This window comes from Carcharhinus amblyrhynchos, chromosome 15 (genome assembly GCF_965287045.1).
Source record: "Carcharhinus amblyrhynchos chromosome 15, sCarAmb.v2.hapA, whole genome shotgun sequence".
Lineage (NCBI taxonomy): Eukaryota > Metazoa > Chordata > Chondrichthyes > Carcharhiniformes > Carcharhinidae > Carcharhinus > Carcharhinus amblyrhynchos.
Window position 1 is genome coordinate 56,540,215 of NC_137338.1, and position 16,503 is coordinate 56,556,717.

Below are 16,503 nucleotides of genomic sequence, written 5' to 3' on the forward strand. Positions count from 1 at the left end.
CTCAACAAATTGCAGGTGAGGAGTTTTTGACTTACTTCTGCATAGGCTGAGTTTCTGGAAGTGCAGTGTTGTTCTCTTTGGAATTGTTTTTTTTAAGGTGTAGTGCTCATAGGTCTGGTATGGGGGCTGTGGTAGCAGTGCCTCTTAATCTGCAGTTTGAGTAAATATGGAGTGGAGGAGGATGCAGAGAGGAAAAGCTTCGTGAGGAGGGAGGAGTAACCATCCCCGCAGTAATCCCCACACACCGAGGTGCTTCTGGACCACTCTACTGCTTCACTCCATCCAGCAGCAATGCCTGAGGTGACTCTGATTCAACCTCGTCTGTGTCATCTCCTTTATGATGTGGAGATGCCGGCATTGGACTGGGGTAAACACAGTAAACACAGTTACTGTGTTACCTCCTTTAACCTAACCTGGAGCCTCACTGCAGAGCCAGCACAGCACTGCCAGTACCTGTCAAAGGTCACTGTCACTCTCAATATTTACATCTCTGGGTCCCTTCTGGAAGAGAGCAGGAGATATCAATAATATTGTCCATTTTCCCTCCACTGAAGCATCCACAAAGTCCTGGAGGCTGTCTATTCCAGATGAGGGAAATTCATCATCTTTTCATATTTATGTGTTCCATGTGTTGTGTGAATCCTTCCTTGTCCTACTGCTTCTACTGTATATAACACCAATGAAACATGACTGGTGAAAGCCGGCTGACTTTCACTGAGGGGAATCTTCAGATGACCTTGAACAGCTCAAGGACTTGAGGGTCCAGTTTCGGACTGCACCACCTCAGCATGGGTAGCAGAACTCTGGTCTGTCTGGCTGAGAAGCAACTTCAGGGACACTGACAAAGTGGCAATGGCGGGATATGAAAGCTGTTATCCTGAGAGAGAACAGCAAGGTCGTGCTTCATGGTACCTTTCACAAGGTGTGGTACCTCTGCAGTCTGAGTAATCTGGTGGCAGACAGGTTGCTGGATTATCATGAGATCCTGAGTGGTCCTTTGAGCACTGTGATAGGCAGGGGTCTGGTAGCACTCTGAGCCTGTAATGGTAACAAGCATGGGTCTCATGGCCCTAGTCTAAACTTCCATTGCAGCACTGAATGACTGGGTAATTTCTACTGTACCACAGTGGAAAGTCAGACAGCAGAGACCAGATTATAGGTGAGTTTACTCATGCACTCATGGAGTTGGCCCCCACTTTCCACATTAGTGATGATGGTGTTCAAGCACTGCATGATTCAATTGGATTCATCCATTCTCCTTGGCATTGACAGGAGACTTTGTGGCATACCTACCAATGGAGCAAGCATCACAATGTCTGCATATATCATCTTTCTCACAGCAGCTGCCTTATTGAAGGCCTTGTTCTCCTGTGAACTGGTAGACAATTGTCTTTACACCCTGGCCTGACTGCAGCCCACTCTTGCTCAATAACTTACAACATGCAGATCCCAACTCGATGACAGCCTCTAAAGTAGGTGCAGTGTCAGTGTCTGAGTGGGAATTGCCTGCTCAAGTGATAGTGTTTCTTCATCACTGCTGTGGTCTTACTCTCTTCGCTGGTGTCCTGGAGTTGATTAGGGAGGAGATCCATGCTATCTGAAACCATAAAAGCAGAAAGGAATGTATAGGTTGAATGAAGAGTTGGGGAAGAAGACAGGAGATCCACACACCTGCACCTTTCACATCATGGCAGATCTCAGGATGAGGGTAACAAGGGAATAGGGAACAGGCATAAGGGAATAATTTACCGGCATCTTTGAAGTTCAGAGCTGCCAGGCCATTGCAGGCAGCCCCATGGTTTGGAGTATCATTTCCTTCTTTATGCTGAATGGGTGGAATCATGACATCGCCTCACAGCATTTTTGGTTCTCACTGCAGTTATGTCCACCTCAACCAGCAAGGGAGAGAGAAAAATGTCAATGATTGTCTGGCTCTTTGAGATCATTATATGCCTGCCACAGCTCAATAGCTCGAGGTATGTGGAGACTTCAGTGGAAGGTACATGTGTCAGTCAGGTATTGTGTGAACATTTTAGGCACAAGTCCTGAGTGAGTGCTGCTGGGTGAGTCATGGGTATCACGAACAGTGCCTGATGCCAATGATCTCTTGGGCATAAAGGATAGTGTAAAGATGTATTCACTGACCTTGTCTACACGTGTGAGGTCAGTAAATTTCTTGGGGCACTACCACCTAACTCTCTTGACTTCCCTTGTGACCTTCCGTCACCCCCTTCCATAGACCTGACGTGAAGTCTTCCTGCATTTGTGGAAGCATTGCCTCCCTTCGAGTGATCTTCTACCAGTGCCTCTAGCATAACATTGGAAGAACTTACAGCCCTCTCCCTGGGCTGCGGTTCAGAATTCCTTTACTTGGGCTGCTGCATTTTCAGTGCTTTTCAGTCTCCAGTTTACCAGTCTAGTGTCCCTTTAAAAAGGACAAACTGCCTTTAAGAGCTGGGAGCTAGCTAGAACATGTGATCACTTTGAACACTCTTACAACCCAGTCAGCAATGTGAATTGTGCTTGGCTGCACATCACAACGAGGTTAACAAGGAGAAACATGCATTTCCACCTAGAGTAATGGGGATAGGTCACAAATTGTGACATCCATGCCCAAAAAAGCTGCACAATCCAATTTTAACCAAACACGTTTAAAGTGCAGTTAAAACACAGATGGTTATTGTTAAAGTACTCACCATTCATTCTGCTCCCTGAGTTGACACACAATTGTAGTTCATCTTATGCAGTTCACATTGTGTCTGGTCCTCTAGACAGCATATATGATGTGAAGTTTTGAAGAAAGCTAATTTGACAACCACAAGGCAAGGTGCTCATTAAAATGATTTTGTCTAAACATTCCTGTGTGTGGATCAGATTGCTATCTAGGGTTTGAGAAGCAATCTATACTGATGATGACTGATTGTAAAGGGCAGTTTCAAATCTAGACTGATTGTTCCAATTGAATCCCAGTCAGCCACTATCATTTCAAGTGTCTCCTCCAAATGACAAAGTCATATGTGATTGCTGTTGGCTGGTATATATTTATCAGGCCACAGCAGAATATGAAATAACCCAGAGATGACGATATCACTGTAATAATAACTTATGGCCAGAAGAGTATAATCTGCTTGTTTCATTACCATTTTTCTAATTTATCAAATATCTAACAAGAAATATGACTGCTTCAGTAGAAATCAGAAAAATAATTAATCCTAATTAAATGTCTTCATCTTAAATTGAGCTTAGTATGAATTATGAATGACTAAATTGTTTCCCCTGAAATACGATGATGAATTGTATTTATTCAAACGCTTCGTTTATTAGCTTTTGTTAAATGGTTTGTTTAATGTGATGAGAATATTAATATGTTCAGGAATAGAATTCTGCTTTTCTCCATACTTTCATGTCAGACTCAAGTGTCAGGTATGGCACAGCCATCCCATCTATATAGTCATTGTCAAATCAATGGCCAAGATTCTCCGGCCTCCCAGCTGCATGTTTTCTGCTGGTGGGAAGTCCATTGGCAAGGGTATGCTGCCAGCGGGACTGGAGAATTTCACCGGCATGAACAGCCAGAGATTCCTGGCCAATGTGTCCAAAAATGCATCTCAAAGAAGTGGTGAAAGACAGTATATAAATGCAAAACTTTATTTTTATGCATGGAAAGTGTAATGAAATGAGACAGAGACTGTTCACAGCAAAGTGGGAAAATCTGCTAATGGATAAAACAATTGAAGGACAGTGGAGGATATTTAGAGGAACATTTGATGCAATACAGAACCTGTTTACTTATACCCCTGAGAAGGAAAAGCTTCACTTCACAGAAAAAAAACAGCCACAGACAACTAAAGAGCTAAGGGACAGCATAAAACTAAAAGAAAGAGCTCGCAAGAATGCAAAAAATACACAGATCCTGCCGAATGGGAAAGACACAAAAACAAACAAATGGCCAAAACGCTTGCTTATAAGAACCGCAAAAAGGGATTTTGAAAGGGAACTTGCAAGGGATATCAAAAACAGTAAGACGAAAATTTTATAGTTATATGAAGAGAAAGTGGGTGGTCAGAAGCAATGTTAACTCATTCAAGACCAAAAATGGAGATATTGTCAATGACTGTGGGGAAAATGGCAGAGATAGGGCATAAGTAAAATTAACATAAGTAAAACATTGATAATGAGGAAATTAATGGAACTAAAGAGTAACAAATCCCCAGGGCCTGATGGTTTTCATCCAAGGGTATTAAAGTAGAGGAGCTATTTGTAGACGCTGTAACTATAATATTTCAGAGTTCCCTATATTCAGGAGTCATCCCTCTGGATTGGAAAATTGCTCATGTTAAGAAGGGTGAAAAAGGAAAAGCAACGAATTACAGACCAGTTAGCCTAACGTTTATGGTGGGGAAATTATTTGAGTCTACAGTCAAGGTTAGGTGAACCTTGAGGTTGAAGTGAACACCTCAAAAATTTTTGGTTCATCAGGGACATCCAGCAGAGATTCATGACATGTAGGATATGCCTAACAAGTGTCATTGAATTCTTTGAAGAGGCAACTAAGATAGTGGACAGGGAAATAAGGTCTATGGATGTTGTTTATATAGATTTCCAGAAGGCATTTGATAAAGGCCCACATAAGAGATTGTTAACTAAAGTGGAAGCCCATGGAATTGAGGACAAATTACTGACATGGCTGGGAAACTGGTTGAATTGCAGGTGACAGGAAGTAGGTGAAATAAGTAGGTACTCAATTTGGCGAGATGTGATGAATGACATCCCACAAGGATCTGTATTAGACTCTCAATTATTCACATTATTATTAATGACTTTAATAATGGCATAGAAAGTCATATATCCAAATTTGATGATGGCATAAAGTTAAGTAGCATTGTAGACAGTGTAGGTGAAAGCATCAAAGTAGAAAGAGATATTTATAAACTAGGTGAATGGGCAAAACTGTGTAGATGGATTTCGTACAAGCAAGTGTGAGGTTATCCGTTTTGGCTGATAAAGGATAGATCAGGGTACTTTCTAAATGGTATGAAGTTAGACACAGTGGATTTCCAAAAAGACTTGGGGGTTCAGGTGCATAGATCCTTAAAATGCAATAAAGAGGTGCAGAAAATAACCAAGAAGGCTAATGAAATGCTGGCTTTTATATCCAGAGGACTGGAGTATGAGACACAGAAATTATGCTGCATCTTTACAAAAACCTGGTTAGACTCCACTTGGAGAACTGACAGCAGACCTGGGCACCACACCTTAGGAAAGGTATATTGACATTGAAGGGAGTACAATGTAGGTTTATAAGAATGATACCTGGACTTCAGAGATTAAGTTATGAGGAGAGATTATTAGGCCTGTTTTCTCTAGAATTTAGAAGGTTAAGTGATGTTTTGATTGAAATCTTCAAGATATTAACAGGAAAAGACAGGATAGATAAAGATAAATCATTTCCATTGTTTGGAGATTCTAGAACTAGAGGGCCTAGTCTAAAAATTAGGGCTAGGCCATTCAGGAGAGATATTAGGAAGCACTTCTACACACAAGGGGTGGTAGAGGTTTGGAACTTCTTCCATAAATAGCTGTTGATGCTAAATCTGTTGCTAATTTTTAATCTGAGATAGATAAATTTTTGTTGAAGAAAGGTATGAAAGGATATGAGCCAAGGCAAGTATTTGAAGGTAGGCCGCAGATCAGCCATAATTTCATTGAATGGCGAAACTGGCTCAAGGGTCTGAATGGCTTACTCCTGTTCCTATGTTCCCAAGATAGTGCACAAACTCTTAAGCGTGTGGAGCAGGATGGTTCATGCAGTCTCTTTCCTGGGATGTCAGGTAGTTAAGGCACCATTTAAACTTTGCGCAATTAAAGAATAAACAGTAAACCAAAAATCTGAATAGCTGACAATAGAATGTTCTTATTGATTAGTGCATAACCAAAATTTTTCAATAATTCTTTCTATTTTGTCTTCTGTAAACTGCTTGAATTCCAATGGTTGGATGCTGATTACTTCTCTAACTATGCAAATTGCTCAAAGTATCTTAAAATCAAGCAGCGCATTACCATTCTTATTATCCAGTCAGGGATCCTCCACATGCATAAAAATAAAAATTCATGAGTGTAGAAGCTATGGTCACTAATTGTATTTAGAAGGTAAATTCTTGACTGACATTTTCAGTTGTTGCAACTGCTTCACTAGTTTCAATGTCCAGGAGTGTCAGAGGTAAAGTTTCAATGTGCTGCCAGTGAATCAGGTCAGTGCAAGAATAGCGTTAATGAACAAGACAGGTTCTCCAGCAGATTGCTATTTCATTTGGATAGTGCAGGAGCAGTACACCCATGATTGGCAAGTTCTAAACATAATGTTCAAATAGTTGAGAGTGCATTTTCGTATCCACAGTTGATTTGAGTTTAATTTTGCTTTTGTAATCACACAGTGCCACGGTCAGTTAGCTCAACATAATTTCATTAGCAAGTAAAATTGAGTAAACTTGCCTTCTGTGTATGGGGACCAGCTCATTAGTGCGTTCATGAGAATTAGCTATTATATGAGTTCTGCTATGGAGCTGTGAAAGTGCATGACAATAATCTTATGGGAGAAGTTAATTTGACAAATTTGAAAGAAGGAAGGGAGATGCATTCACAACATAGAATTAAGTAAAGTGAAGGACTGAAATAGATAATCTCTGTCTTGCAGCTAACCACACAAGCACCATGTGTTCCTTTTCTATATTCCCACAACCCCATTCACATTTACCATAACACGTAAGAACATAAGAAATAGGAGCAGGAGTAGGCCATCTAGCCCTTCGAGCCTGCTCCACCATTCAATAAGATCATGGCTGATCTGAAGTGGATCAGTTCCACTTGCCCGCTTTCTCCCCATAACCCTTAATTCCCCTGTCTATCAGAAACCTACCTACCTACTCGTGACTTAAATATGTTTAGCGAGGTAGCCTCCACCACTTCAAAGGGCAGAGAATTCCAGAGATTCACCACCCTTTGAGTGAAGAAGTTCCTCCTCAACTCTGATCTAAACTGCCCCCCCCCCCCACTTATCTTGAGGCTGTGCCCTCTAGTCCTGCTATCCTTTCTAAGCGGGAAGAATCTCTCTACCTCTACCCTATCTGTCCCCTTCATTATCTTATAAGTCTCTATGGAGTTTAATGCGGAGAAGTGTGAGGTAATTCACTTTGGTAGGAATAACAGATGTGTCGAGTATAGGGCTAACGGGAGGACTTTGAATAGTGTGGATGAGCAGAGGGATCTAGGTGTATGTGTACATAGATCCCTGAAAGTAGGGAATCAAGTAGATAAGGTTGTTAAGAAGGCATACGGTGTCTTGGCGTTTATTGGTAGGGGGATTGAATTTAGGAGTCGCAGCATTATGTTGCAACTGTACACAACTCTGGTGCGGCCGCACTTGGAGTACTGTGTGCAGTTCTGGTCCCCACATTACAGGAAGGACGTGGAGGCTTTGGAGAGGGTGCAGAGGAGGTTTACCAGGATGTTGCCTGGTATGGAGGGGAGGTCCTATGAGGAGAGGCTGAGGGATTTGGGGTTGTTTTCGCTGGAAAGAAGGCGGCTAAGAGGGGATCTTATTGAAACATATAAGATGATTAGAGGTTTAGATAGGGTGGATAGTGATAGCCTTTTTCCTCTGTTGGAGAAATCTAGCACGAGGGGGCATGGCTTTAAATTAAGGGGGGGTAGTTATAGGACAGACGTCAGGGGTAGGTTCTTTACCCAGAGGGTGGTGAGGGATTGGAATGCCCTGCCTGCTGCAGTTGTAAATGCGCCTAGTTTGGGGGCGTTTAAGAGATCCGTGGATAGGTTTATGGACGAAAAGGGATTGGTTTAGGTTAGTGGGTCATTGTTTTGTAATTGGTCGGCGCATCATCGTGGGCCGAAGGGCCTGTTCTGCACTGTAATGTTCTATGTTCTATAAGATCCCCCCTCAGCCTTCTAAACTCCAACGAGTACAGACCCAGTCTACTTAGTCTCTCTTCATAGGCTAACCCCCTCATCTCCGAAAGTATTATTCTAGAGTACGAGTGTTGCACAGTCCACTCAAAGCTACAGACATAAAAACTATTGGTGCCACATGTTCCCAGTGTTCCACTAAATCTCAAGTATCTCCCCGTTCATGGGAACAAGGCTTGAAATGAACAGTCTTCCAGATTTGGTTGAACAAGGTGAACACACATCTAAATCTGGCATTGAATGAAATTGACCACAAACAAGGTCCCATGTGCTTCACACCTTTAAACTTGTTATTTTTAACTTGTGCTGTTTAGGTTTAAACAATGAAGTTTGAGTGTACAGGTGGGGAGCAAAATTAATGCATTTGAATAATTTCCTAGAACAAAACATAATGAAACCCAATCAGGAAAGAGCTTATTTCGTGTCTGTCACATAAGAAGACAGGGTTAATTGGTAATGTCACGGTAAGGAATCCACTGAGAAAGAGTCATCATAATACGTCAGAGTTTCATATTGAGTTTGACAGTGACATGCACAAGTCCCAACCTAGAGTATTTAAATAAATTAAATTAAATAATGCAAATTGCGCAGATATGAGGTACAACACAACTAAGGTAGACTGGGAAATTCAATTAAAAATTATGATGAGAAATGAACAATGACACACTTTTTAAAAAGTTCATAATTTATAACAAATCTATATTCCATTCAAAAATAAAAATTCCTCTGGAAAAGTATTTTATTCATGTGCAGCTAAAGAGATTAAGATAACACTAAATTTACAAGTGGCTTACAATATTGCCATGCGAAGTAAGCTAGCGTGATCTGGGAGTGTTTTAGATGCTAGCAAAAGATAACGAAAAGAATGATAAAGGAGGGAAAAGGATACAAGAGTAAATCAGCAAGAAATATAAAAACAGATTATAACAGCTTCAAGAAAGCAAAAAGGAAAACAGTAGCAAAAATAAAAGCTGGTACCTTAGAGAATTGAGATGGGGGAATTATAATAGGGAATAAAGCAATGACAGAGATGTATAATAAACATGAATAAACAACAAACAGTAAAAGACAGAAAATTCGTACCAAAAATTGTGGGGAACCAAGGGTCTAATATGAATGAGGAATTTAAAGCAATTAATATTAATAAAGAGAAAATACTGGAGAAATTAAATGGGACTGAAAGCTAATAAATGCCTTGAATCTAATGGCCTAGAGTTCTAAAGACATAGCAGCACAGTTAATGCATGCACTAGTTGTGATTTTCCCTAGATGTTTGAATGATCCTAGTGGATTGGAATGTAGCAAATGTGGCACTGCTACCTAAATAGAAGTTGAGAAAATGTGGTGCCATAGGCCAGTTAACCTGTCATCAGTCATTGGGTAAATCATAAAAACCCTACAGTACAGAGAGGGGCCATTCAACCAATCGGGTCTGCGCCGACCATAATGCCACCCAGGCCCTACCCCCATATCCCTACATGTTTTACCAACTAATCCCTCTAACCTACACATCTCAGGACACTCAGGGACAATTTAAGCATGGCCAATCAACCTAACTCGCACATCTTTGGACTGGAATGTAGAATCCATTTGCTGGAATCCATTTTTAGGGAAGTGGCAAAGAAATACATAGAAATTTGGCAAATGCAATTTTCCTTTCATAAGACCACATTGACTCTACCTAATCACTGTTGTTTCCTATAAGTTTTTTGAAGATGAACTAGCAGCATAGATAAAGAGGAACCAGTAGATGTAGTACATTTGCATTTTTAAAATGCATGCAAAATGTTGTTGCACATGATAAAGGCTCAGATAGAGGATTGGTTACTGGACAGAAAACAAAGAGTAAACAGGCAATTTTCAGATGGGCAGGTTGTAACCAATGGGGTGCTACAAGGGTCAGTGCTGGAGCCTTAGCTATTTACAATCTACCTTAATGACTTTGATGAAGGGGCCAAGTGTAATATAATTAGGTTTGCTGATAATGCAAAGATGGGTGGGAAAGTAAGCCATGAGGAGGATACTGCAAAGGGATAATAATGGCTAAGTGAATGGGCAAGAAAGTGGCAGAAGGAGTACACTGTGGAGAAATTTGAAGTTATTGACTTTGGTAGGAAGAATCAAGAAACAGAATATTTTTAAACTGGTGAGAAACTTTCAAATATTGTTGTTCAGAGGCATCTGGATACACGTTTACACAAAACAGAGCAGCTGAACATATAGTTCAACCAGACAGATAGTATATTTGTTCCAAGGCGGTTGGTTTACAAGAGTAAGAAAGTCTTGCTGCAATTGTACAGGGTTTTGGAGCAGTGTACAGTTTTGATCTCCATGCCTAAGAAAGGATATACTTGCTTTAAAGGGGGTGCAACAAGGGGTCCAGAGATTGACTGTTGGGATGAGATGAACGAACAAGTTATTTTCATGGCCAGTGGGTGAGTAGATTTGTAATATCCTCACCATTAACCCCCTGGATATTCATTATCAATCATGATGATATCGGGGCACATATTTCCATATAACCATTACTGTTCCTCTGTGATGGAGAGGTAGTCATATATCCCTTTGACATAGTTATTGACATCCTTGGGTATGAAATTCCATGAGGGCGTCTTGGCATGTCTGATTTGTGATTCACAGTGCAATGTTCCAGAAATTGCCACTGGCAGTAGCAGATGTCAGGTAACTTATGGAAGCCATCTTTAGTCAGTGAATTTTCTTGTCATCACTCATGCATAAGTCATATTATCATGACTATAACAAGAAAGGAAGGAGACAGAAAACAGGAAACTACAGGCCAATTAGCTTAACCTGTATCATAGAGAAAATGCTGGAATCTATTACAAATTAGGTTACAGCAGGGCAATTAGAAAATCTCAACGAAGTCAAGCAGAACCAACATGATTTTGTGAAAGAGAACTTGCTTTTGACTGATTTATTGAAGTTATTTGTGTAAGTAACAAGTAGCATAAAGGAAGGGAACCTATGGATGTGTTGCACCTGGATTTCTAGAAGGCATTTGACAAAGTGTCACATCAAAGGCTATCAGGCAAAATGGAGGGTTATGATGCAGTGGTAACTTATCAGCTGGGAAAAAGGATTGGTTAGCTAATAAGAAACAGAAAGTAGGCGCCATTTTCTGGTTAGCAAGAAGTGATAAATGGAGTACTACAGGGATCAGTTTTGGGGCCTCAATTGTTTACAAATTATATCAATCACGGAGTTATAGGGACTGAATGATGCAAACATACGTAGGAAAGCAAATTGTGAAAATGACATAAGGAACCGACAAAGGGGTGCAAATAGGTTAAGTGAGTGGGCAATGATTTGGCAGATGGAGTAGAATATGGAAAAATGTGAAATTGTCCATGTTAGCAGGATGAATTGAAAAATAGCATATATTTAGAGGGAGTGAGATTACAGAAGTCTTGAGGTATAATGGGATCCTGGTACGTGAATTGGGAAAAGTTAGTACGCAGATACAGTAAGTGATTAGGAAGACAAATGGAATGTTGTTGTCTGTTGCAAAGGGAATAGAATATAAAAGTAAGGAAGATATGTTACATTGGTTAGGCAAGATCTGGAGATAAGGGCCAGAATTGCCCTATCTCATATGCCCTGCTGCCGCTGCCAGTAAGAACGGAGAATTTGGCGCTTAGCCAAATCGCCATTGATAAAAGGGGGACCACAGAACCCAGGTTGCGAGTGAAGTCAGAGAATTTCAAACAAGATTACAGCTTTGCCTCTTTACCTAAGACATATCAATAGTTTAGATGCAGGTCAAGATTTAGCTGACCGGTTTTCTACAGGTGCTAATCCCGTTATGGCCCCTAAATCATGTGAGGGGGCCATAATAGGAGTTGTGGCAGCGAGGTCTTGGTTTGAGATCTCCCCCATCCTCCGTGGCGATGTAATTAGGTTCATGGTCAGGAAAGGCATGAACTTGATTTGCCTGAGGCCCCATGGGTTGAGGGCCAAGGCTGGGCATTGTATCCTGGCAGTGACATTGGCACTACAGGGGGCACTGTGGTGGGGTTTCTCACCTCCATTGGAGGAGGGGTTCCCTTGTGTGGCAGGGGTGTACACTAAGTGCAGCACTGCGGGGTCCTGGGGGAAGTGGGAGGCACCCTCAATAGATCCAGGTTGGGATGTCTTCAATCTTCTATTGGAGCCAGCCTTGCGGAGGGGCAGGAACAGTGGCAGCGGAGGAAGCGGGATCAGCAGCAGAAGAGGGGGAGGGAAGCTCTCCATGGTACCACTTCCAACACTCCTCAGTACCTATACAAAGATCAAAGAAAAAGCCTGCACTGACCATGCTGCCCAACTGAACTAAAACCCCCTACCCTTCCAGGGACTATATCCCTCTATTCCCATTCTATTCATGTATTTGTCAAGACGCCCCTTAAAAGTCACTAACGTATCTGCTTCCACTACTTCCTCCAGCAACAAGTTCCAGGCATCCACCTCCGTCTATGTAAAAAATCTGCCTTGTGCATCTCCTTTAAACTTTGCCCCTCGCACCTTAAACCTGTGCCCTCTAGTAATTGACTCTTCCGTCCTGAGAAAAAGCTTCTGACTATTCACTCTGACCATGCCTCTTATAATCTTGTAGGCTTCTATCAGGTCATCCCTCAACCTCCGTCATTCCAGTGAGAACAAAACAAGTTTCTCCAACCTCTCCTCATAACTAATGTCCTCCATATAGGCAACATCCTGGTAAATCTTTTCTGTACCCTCTCTAAAGCCTCCACATCCTTCTGGTAATGTGGCTACCAGAATTGAACACTATGTTCTAAGTGCAGCCTAACTAAGCTTCTATAAAGCTGCAACATGACTTGCCAATTTTTAAACTCAATGCCCCGGTCAATGAAGGCAAGCGTGTTGTATGCCTTCTTGACTACCTTTTCCACTTGCATTGCCACTTTCAGTGACCTGTGTATCTGTACACCCAGATCCCTTCGCCTATCAATACTCTTAAAGGTTCTGCCATTTACTGTATGTTAGATTTCCCAAAATGCGTTATCTCAGATTTGTCTGGATTAAACTCCATCTGCCATCTCTCCGCCCAAGTCTCCAACCGATCTATATTCTGCTGTACCTCTGATGATCCTCATCACTAACTGAAAATCTGCAAATCTTTGTGTTGTTGAGAAAGTTACTCATCAAACCAGTTACATTTTCCTCCAAATCACTTATACATATTACAAACAGCAAGGTAATGACCATTGCCCTTGTCCCACAGTGCATACGACTGTGGGAATCATAAGATGTACGAGATGGTAGAGAATGGTGGAACATGCCTAACAAGCTGATCCCATAGCTGCCTGGTGCATGGCAAGAAAAGCTTGCCCACATTTGTCCTGGGAACTTCATCTGAGCAAGTTGCCAGAGAAGCAACTTTCATCAGGCCCAAGAAAGTGACCCAAATAAGTCACTCTTTCCTCAGGACTATGTGAAGGAAACAGAGATCTGTGTACTAAATTAACCTATAGCTTGGTTTCAAAATGTCACAATTTAACCTGGACTTAGCATAAGGACATAAGAAATAGGAGCAGGAGTAGGCCATCTAGCCCTTCGAGCCTGCCCCGCCATTCAATAAGATCATGGCTGATCTGTCGTGGCTCAGTTCCACATTCCTGCCCTCTCCCCATAACCCTTAATCCCCTGTCTTATCAAAAGCCCATCAACCCGCGTCTTAAAAATATTTAGCGAGGCAGCCTCCACCACTTCAACGGGCAGAGAATTCCAGAGATTCACCACCCTTTGAGTGAAGAAGTTCTTCCTCAACTCCGTTCTAAACCGCCCCCCCTTTATCTTGAGGCTGTGCCCCCTAGTCCTACTGTCCTTTCTGAGCGGGAAGAGTCTCTCCACCTCTAGCCTAGCCATCCCATTCATCATCTTATACGTCTTAATGAGATCTCCCCTCATTCTTTTAAACTCTAACGAGTACAAGCCTAGTTTATTCAGCCTCTCCTCATAGCTCAACCCCCTCAACTCCGGTATCAGCCTAGTAAACCTCCTCTGCACTCCCTCCAAGGCCAAAATGACTTGATTAGCAATACCCTGAAACAATATAAACACAATTGATAATTGCTGACTAGAATTATTTATTTTTATATTTGGGGGTTTGGATAACAGAGTGGTGGCTGTTTTCATCAAGTTGACAATTCCCTATATTTACTCTCGTGAGGTTTCAATTTTCCAGGTGTCTGAAATGAGAAGTACAGGCGTGCTGATTAATCTGTTTGCAAACAATCAGGCAGTCTGATACACTAGACATATTGTCCCCGAGACAACAAGCCAGCGTGATGGATCTGCTAATCAGGCTGATGAGTTGCAGACAGCTGTTCACAATCTCTCTGAAGAAGTAACTCTGAAAAATGTGTTTCCTGTTCTGGAATTCACTTCCAAAGCCTCTCCACTTCTTACATCCTTTATGATGCACCTTTAAACCCACAGCTTTGACCACATTTTTGGTCACTAATGCTAACATTTCCTAATGTCTCTCTGTGTCAAATTTTGCTTGATACCATACATGGGTAGTGCTTCAGCGATTCTTATTACATGAGGAGCACTATATAAGTGCAAGTTGCTGTTGTTCTTAAGAATCCAAAGCTTTCTTCAAGAGACATTTTCCTAAATGAAATGTTCTGTTTCTGAGGGTCAGTAGCTCCATGTGTTACAAGTTCAAAGAGTAAAGTGCTTCCAATGTTTTTATCAAAACAATACCATGGTAGCACTGTGATTAGTACTGCTTCCTCATAACACCAGGGACCTGGGTTCAATTCTGGCCTTGGGTGACTGTGTGGAGTTTGCATGTTCTCCATGTCCATGTGGATTTCCTCCAGAAGCTCTGGTTTCTTCCCACAGTTGAAAGATATGCAGATTAGGTTGATTGGCCATTCTAAATTGCCCCTTAGTTTTGCAGAATGTGTGGGTTAGGGGGATTAGCAAGGTAAATACTTTGGGGAGGAGTGGGCCTGGGTAGGAGCTGTCTTGGAGAGTCAGTGAAGACTCAATGAGTCAAATGGCTTCCTTCTGCACCGTAGGGATTTTATAACTGTGCGCAGCCTGATCCTCATGGCACAGGTCACATGACTACATGTAGGTACAACATTTAGTGCATGACCACATTTCAATCACAAACATTCTGGATCAGCTGCATCTGACTAGCAATCCCAAGTTCATTGAAAGTTGCCCATTCCAATCACTCCAGTGTATAATCTGTTTCATCTGAGGCTCCCTCAAAATAGCCTTCAAAATGCCATACCATTTGTTATGCTGGATTCAGAAACTTTTCAATGGAAGTATATTAACATCATAAAATCCTACCATGCAGATAAAGGCCATTTGGCCCATCAAGTCTGCATTGACCACAATCCCACCCAAGCCGTATCGCCACAATCCTACGCGTTTACTCTCGCTAGTCCCCCTGACACTAAGGAGAAATTTAGCATGGTCAATCCACCTAACCCACACATCTTTGGATTCTGGGAGGAAACCGGAGCACCCAGAGGAAACCCATGCAGACACGGGGAAAATGTGCAAAGTTCACACAGTCACCCAAGACGGGAATCGAACTTGGGTCCCTGTGCCACAGTGCCACCTCTTTTTCTCAAATGATAAATCCCTTTTAGTGTATGTATCCTTCCCTGCATTACATTATTTGTAGTTTAAGCTAAAATGTATGGTGTAAGTATTATTTTCTTCCCCCAACTTATTGGAGAGAATTCCTATAATATCTGGTATTAACCAAATGGTACAAGGATGCATCATGAACTGTAGAAACATGACTTGGACTAGTGAGTTGTTCCTGCTCCACAGCTGTAACTTTGTTTTCACACTTCAGATAAAGCTATAGTAGCAGGATTAGCTTTGGGGAATTAAATAGCCTCACATAAAACATTGACAGCCATTTGATATATGGCTCATTGTCTTTGGACTTTGAATCAAGATTGCACTGTTGCCACTACGATCATTTTGTCAGTGTAGTGGCGCACATTAATGACCACTAGTCACAATTAAGTCATGTCTCTCATGGCTTCCCAAACACACACAGGCTGATTTGCAGCTGGTTGTTTCAGTGGAAAATTAACATTATACACTGACAATTTGATTTAAAATTATTCCATGGGATGTGGGCACCACTGGCTTGGCCAATATTTTTATACCCATTTCAAATTGGTCTTTAAAAGGTGGTGGTGAGCTATCTTCTTGAACGGCTGCAGTACCTGAGGTATGGGTACACCCACAGTGCTGCTGGGGAGTGAGTTCCAGGATTTTAACTCAGTGGTAGTGAAAGAACGAAGATTTATTTCAACGTCAGGATGGCGAATGACTGGAATGGGAACTTCCAGATGGTGATGTTCCCATGTATTTGTTGCTGTTGTCCTCCTAGATGGTAGCAGACATAGGTTTGGCAGGTACCTTTGAATGAAACACCTCATGCTATCTCCGTGGATACAATTTTTCACTTCCCCATAAATGAATTTTGTGACAATCCTTGTGACTTTTAACACTCTA